The sequence below is a fragment of the Lissotriton helveticus genome, chromosome 1_1 (genome assembly GCF_964261635.1).
Source record: "Lissotriton helveticus chromosome 1_1, aLisHel1.1, whole genome shotgun sequence".
Taxonomy (NCBI): Eukaryota; Metazoa; Chordata; class Amphibia; order Caudata; family Salamandridae; genus Lissotriton; species Lissotriton helveticus.
This window is the reverse complement of record NC_136057.1, coordinates 37,080,355-37,086,451: the sequence shown is the minus strand read 5'-3', so window position 1 is coordinate 37,086,451 and position 6,097 is coordinate 37,080,355. Positions and strand designations below refer to the sequence as shown.

General features: G+C 53.6%; 1 pseudogene; it reads left to right on the top strand.

Annotated features, from left to right (window-relative positions):
• The first annotated feature begins 1,821 nt into the window (after positions 1-1,821).
• LOC144767142 (protein regulator of cytokinesis 1-like) lies at positions 1,822-3,300 on the top strand (annotated as a pseudogene).
• Positions 3,301-6,097: the final 2,797 nt, after the last annotated feature.

Genomic DNA, 6,097 nt, shown 5'->3' with positions numbered 1-6,097 from the left:
ACTCTGCCAATGATTGCACAGTACATATTTGCAGCCCTTTTGTCGTCCGGGTATATATGCATTGTATGGTTTGTCTCTCCGTTCATCTGGCGGATGGCACATGGTTATGTGTCCACATAAAGGTTGTGCCATCTCCTACTGCATCTTTTTGAAGGAATCTGCAGCGGTGGCATTCTGGCCTGAAATAAATAGCGGTCCTGCAAGTATTAATACCTGAGCTTGAAGAATGACCACTAAGGTTTACTAAGGAAATAACTTAAGCCAGAGAAAAACATGCTCTAGAAGTCCATATGAAATGTGATTTGATACACAGCACGAAGTGCAACCAAAAGTGAGAGAGAAGACAGACAGGAAGTGCCAGAGAAAGACAGGTGGAGAGACAAGAAGAGAGAGAAAGAGAGAGAAAGAGAGAGAGAGAGAGAGACAAAGAGAGAGAAAGAGAGAGCGATAGGCAGACAAAGAGAGAAAGCAAAACAAAGACAGAGCCAGGCAGGGAGAAAGAGACAGGGAGAGGCAGACTAAGAGCCAAGAAGAGAGCGCTACAGAGAGAACCAAAGAAAAGACTGAGAATGACGGAGAGACTGAGAAATGAAAAGAGAGAAGGAGCAGCCATGATGGATTGAACCTTGTTGGATGAGGTTATCATCGGTCTATCAATACAATGATTGTGCTAACATGAAGTAAAGACAGGGGGGTGTCTCCTGCCCGTGGTAGCAGTGATGTGTGACCCGCTGCCAGGGTCCCGCTCCACAGACCCCGACACTGCCCCCCTCTCTGGGGGCCCTCTCCACAGACCCCAACACTGCCCCCCTCTCTGGGGGCCGTCTCCACAGAGCCCGACACTGCCCCCCTCTCTGGGGGCCCTCCCTTGCAGACCCCGACGCTGCCCCCCTCTCTGGGGGCCCTCCACAGACCCGAACCTGCCTCCCTCTCTGGGGGCCCTCCACAGACCCCAACACTGCTCCCCTCTCTGGGGGCCCTCCCTTGCACCTGAATTGTGAAACACTGCATATTTGAAATGTAAATTACCTCTCATCTTTCTCTGCCTGTTCGCCGGTAACTGTGCTCCTCAGACCGACTGCTGGCATGGAGTCCCTGCCGCTCCGAGGGGACCCTCTGCCCTGTTCCGCCATCTTCAGCTCTGCTCCCACCACGCACACTGGTGGCGTAGCGGTCAGAGCTCCGCTGGCATAGAGTCCCTGCCGCTCCGAGGGGACCCTCAGCCCTGTTCCTCCATCTTCAGCTCTGCTCCCACCACGCACACTGGTGGCGTAGCGGTCAGAGCTGCGCTGGCATGGAGTCCCTGCCGCTCCGAGGGGACCCTCCGCCCTGTTCCGCCATCTTCAGCTCTGCTCCCACCACGCACACTGGTGGCGTAGCGGTCAGAGCTGCGCTGGCATGGAGTCCCTGCCGCTCCGAGGGGACCCTCCGCCCTGTTCTGCCATCTTCAGCTCTGCTCCCACCACGCACACTGGTGGCGTAGCGGTCAGAGCTGCGCTGGCATAGAGTCCCTCCCGCTCCGAGGGGACCCTTCGCCCTGTTCCTCCATCTTCAGCTCTGCTCCCACCACGCACACTGGTGGCGTAGCGGTAAGAGCTGCAATGACTTGTTTGCGCGCGGCCGCTGTTCAAAATACCCACCCACTCTCGGGATTCTTCCACAGAAAGCTACCGTGCGAATTGATGGTTTTGCAGCGTAGCTTTTGATTGGTCAATGATTGTCATATCAGGGATCGGAACAGAGTTTGTTGTGTGATTTGAAGTTTTCACGTGCGGTCTCTGACCAAAGGCTCAGCTGACGGTGGAAGTGAGTGTAGCGGACATGGCTGGCCGTCGAAGCGCTATGCTCTCCTCGCAGGTGGTGAGCGGTGTGCAGCTCGCCTTGACACGGTTGACGGAGATCTGGGACGTGCTGGGCTTTGCGGATGAGATCCGGGTGGAGCGCGTGGAAGTCGTGCGCGCGCACACTGTAGATTTGCTGTCGCAAATGATCATCGAAGAAGAGGCCACGAAGGGTATGGTCGAGAACCGCATTGCCACTAAGAGGGCAGAGGTGCTGGTCTTGTGTCGCGAGCTGGGCGACGAGGAAAACAAGCCAGATATTCAGCGCCTCGTGCTGCTGAAGCAGGACGAGGCGCTGCGAGGGCGGCTGCAGGAGCTGAAGGCGCTGAAGGAGGAGCGGCTGCGGAGTCTGCGGGCCCTGCAGGCTCGCGAGCACTCGGTCTGCACCCTGCTCTGCGCCACCCCTTACTACGTGCCCTCGGGCACCGTGCCCAGCGAGGGGCAGCTGCGGGAGTTGCAGGAGCAGGTGCTGGCCCGAGAGCAAGAGCGGGAGCGCCGCGCAAAGGCCTGCGCCCAGACTGCTGCTCAGATCCGAGAGCTGCTGCAGGTGACTGGAGAAGGGCAGTCTGAGCAGGAACCCGGGAAGGAAGTCGAGGAGGAGGACTTGACCCCCGGCCGCCTTCAGGAACTGCAAGACCAGCTGCAGCAGATTCGGGACCGGTGGGAGGCTCTGCTTGGCGCCCTGGAGGGTCTCAGGGAGCAGGTGCAGGAGCTGTGGCAGCGGTTTGGAGACGATGAAACGGATGAGCAGGGCTTCCGGAATGATGTGGCCAATGCCAAGGGCCTGGCGGGGCAGCTGCTGCTCTGGGAGAAGGAGCTGGAGCGTCTGAAGAAGCAGCAGCAGCTGGCGCAGCTGGAGGAGGTGACGCTGACGGCGCGGGCAGAGCTGGCGCTCTACTGGGACAAGTGCCGCTGCACCCCCGAGCAGCGCGCCGCCTTCACCCCCTTCACATCCACCCCCTGCACCGAGGAGCTGCTCCGCCAGCACGAGCAGGAGCTGGCACGAGTCAAGGCGGAGCATGAGCGCTGCCGCCCCCTGCTCGAGGCGGCCGCGCGCTGGGACCACCTCTGGGCCCGCCTCATGGAGCTGGAAACCAACGCCAGCAACCCGAACCGCTTCAACAACCGCGGGGGCGCCCTGCTGAAGGAGGGGCAGGACCGGGCGCGGCTCATGAAGCAGCTGTCCAGGCTGGAGGAGGAGGCGCGGCGGGACGCGGAGGTCTGGGAGGACCAGCAGGGCCGGAGCTTCCTCCTCCAGGGCCGGCGGCTGCAGGAGTAAGTGGCCGAGCACTGGGAGGACCACAAGCGGCAGCGGGAGCGGGGGAAGGCCGACCGCAGCAAGGACAAGACTCCGTTCGAGAGACCCTCCCCAGGCAGCGCCCCCGGCCCCTCCAACAAGACCAGAAGGGTGATCGCTACCCCCGACAAGCTCGTCCTCCCGTTGGACCGGCACAACTAATGCCTCTGTTTGCTGCACGAGTGCAGAGAGAGTAAGTTAAATGCGTCTGAAGGGAAGACTACCGTATACATTTGAAGAAAGATACTTTGAATCATTAAACTTTCTGTCTGTGTCGCCGTCCAATGGAAAACAGTACAATGCGTGGACCCTAATCCGGTAGACAAGGGAGCCCTGGACGAAAGTGAGGCCTGGAGCGCAAAGGGGGCGGGGCAAGAAGAAACAATGAGCACCCGCGAGAGCAGCAGCCGCAGCCATCTGAAGAGCCCCGGTAAGGATCGCCAAAGTCCCTCTCTCTCGCTCATTGTGAGCCTGGGACTGCTGCGTGGGCCCCTGGGGGCGAGGAGAGCGAGATGCGCGTCGGGGGGGGGGGATGGGGGCTAAATAAGGAGGTAGGTCCAGCGCGCCTGTTAGAGGGGGGGGTGTAGAGGGCGGCGGCGTGTGTATGCGTGCGTGTCTGTGTGTGTGCAGGGTGGTGGGGGCGGCAGCGTGTGTATGTGTGTGCGTGCATGCAGAGGGGTGGGGGTTGGCTGTGTCTGTCTGTGTATATGCGCGCATGTGCACGGCGCAGGATGGAACGTGCGCGCACCCAAATCCAAGCTCGTAACACCCTTTTGTCCCTCATTCCCCCGAGTCAGGCAACTAAAAGGCTCCCAGCTGGACGCATCCTTCGGATGCAGTACCAGTGAGCCCTAAAAATGGATTGTTCAGCTACAAGACTATCACTTCACCGTGGTCTTCGTCCTGGAACTCAACACCCTGCGGACTATCTCTCGCGGCATGCCAGTCTGGCCACCCAGGTCGAGTAAATGGATGCAAAGGAAGTAGAAGAATATGTTCGCTAATAGTGGAAAGGTCCAGGCCCCTTCCCATATCATGGGAGGAAATCCTGAAAGCCACAAAGGATGAATGCCTCCAGCTCTGCATTTTCTCTGTGAGATCAGGAAAATGGAGTACTCTGCTGGCCAAAACTGTGTATCGCACTGCGAAGGCGAGGTCAACAATGTTGTCTCTTCACAATGTGAGGGGTGGGCTGATAATATCCCCGGAAGTGAGCCTGATGAGAGGTCTGAGATTGGTGATTCCAGGATGTCTGCAACAGACAGTTGTAGACTTGATACACTTAGCTCATCAGGGGTTTGTCAGAATCTCCTGGTCGGAGGCTGTTGCAGGCAGGAAAGGGAGATACTGTCCGCCGGAGAAGTCGCCATGTTCGACACCTGAGAGTGACCCGTCGCCGCACCCAGAAGAATCCCAGGGGCCTGAGGTTAGTGCCCGATGAAGGAGGTGCACAGAGGTACGAGATTCGACCTTGTCCAGACAGATTGTCTCGTTTGAAGAGCTTTGTAACATATTAAACACATTTTATGAACACTTATTTCTAGCTGCATGTTTTTTTTTTGCACAGCATTGGTATTTTTATGTTTTTCTTTTTTTGCTGGTTTAGGAAAAGTGTTAAGTGGTCCCTGGTGGGCAGGCTAATGTGTTCACCCACCCGAGGTGTGTTCTTGTAACTCCCCCTCTGTACATTAGTCCCGATAGTCATGACTGTGACGTAGGGACATCAAGGTTAAATAAATGGGCACGGGGCGTTGCCTGTCTGAGTGAAGCAGTACCCACCAAACTGTCTGTGTGGTTTAATAATTAGTGCTGGTTCAGGCCAACCTCTGCATACATTCACTGCTACCACTTTAATACCACCTTTATACAGGGAGCTGTGTTTTCCTAAAAAAAAAAATATGCACCTCAGAATTGTACTAGACCTATTCTAGTGATGAGGATGTAGTGACCGAGAAGAAGAGAAATGAAAGCAAGGATGAGCAGAAGCTTTATTTAGCTAACATAAAAGCAAGGATGAGCTGGAGAGAAAAGGGTAGAGTTACAGAAACAGAACAATTATTTGGCACATGCAGTTAGGAGCAGAAAGGAAGTCAGTAACAGGCAAGGAACAACCATAAAAAATACCGGGTGATGGGGGCATGATGACAAAGGTATGGAGTAGGGAGAGTAATGGCTAGATAGTTGCAGTGGGAATTGGAGACCGAAAGGTAGATATAGATGGAGAGAATGCAAAAATTCACTAAAAAGTGGCAGAGAGAAGGGAAAAGTGATTGGTAACTGAATTATGGACAGATGAAGCAAAGGACTTCTATTAACATACATTATTGCATATATTTTCCATGAAGGAAAGTGAAACAATAGTCTTGTATGATGAAAAAAGAAACTCAAGTAAAAGTAATCATTTTTTTTGTGGTTGGGATACAAATGTACTGTTCCTATTTCCAAAACAGAAAAAGGTAATTTATGATGTGCACGTTTTTTTACCCTACAACCTAACATATACTAAGAGGTACCTAAGGCATTACAGTTTATATTAGAGAGTTTGAATCTGCACCCTCTCAATAACTTTATGAAAAATAAATAGAGGCTTAACTTACGTTAGTATTTTACAACGACACCCAATGCCACACTGATTATATCTTCAGAAAAAAAGATTTACAATTAAAACTGCTATTGTTTTGACTTAGCAAAATATAAGAGTTCTATACAAAGAATAGCTGATAAAAAAAGGAAACCATCCACCAACTTGTGAACTAGGAGAACAAGTGTGGTTATGAACATGTAAGTTATCACAAAGAAATGTAGTCCCTTTTATAATCATACAGATTATAAATCCAGTATCAATAAAACTAGATTTACCTGAGGATTATCCTATTCACCCTGTATTTCATGTTTCCCTCCTATAGGCTTACCATTAAGATACCCGGCAAGAAACTCCACCACCACCTATAAACCTCAA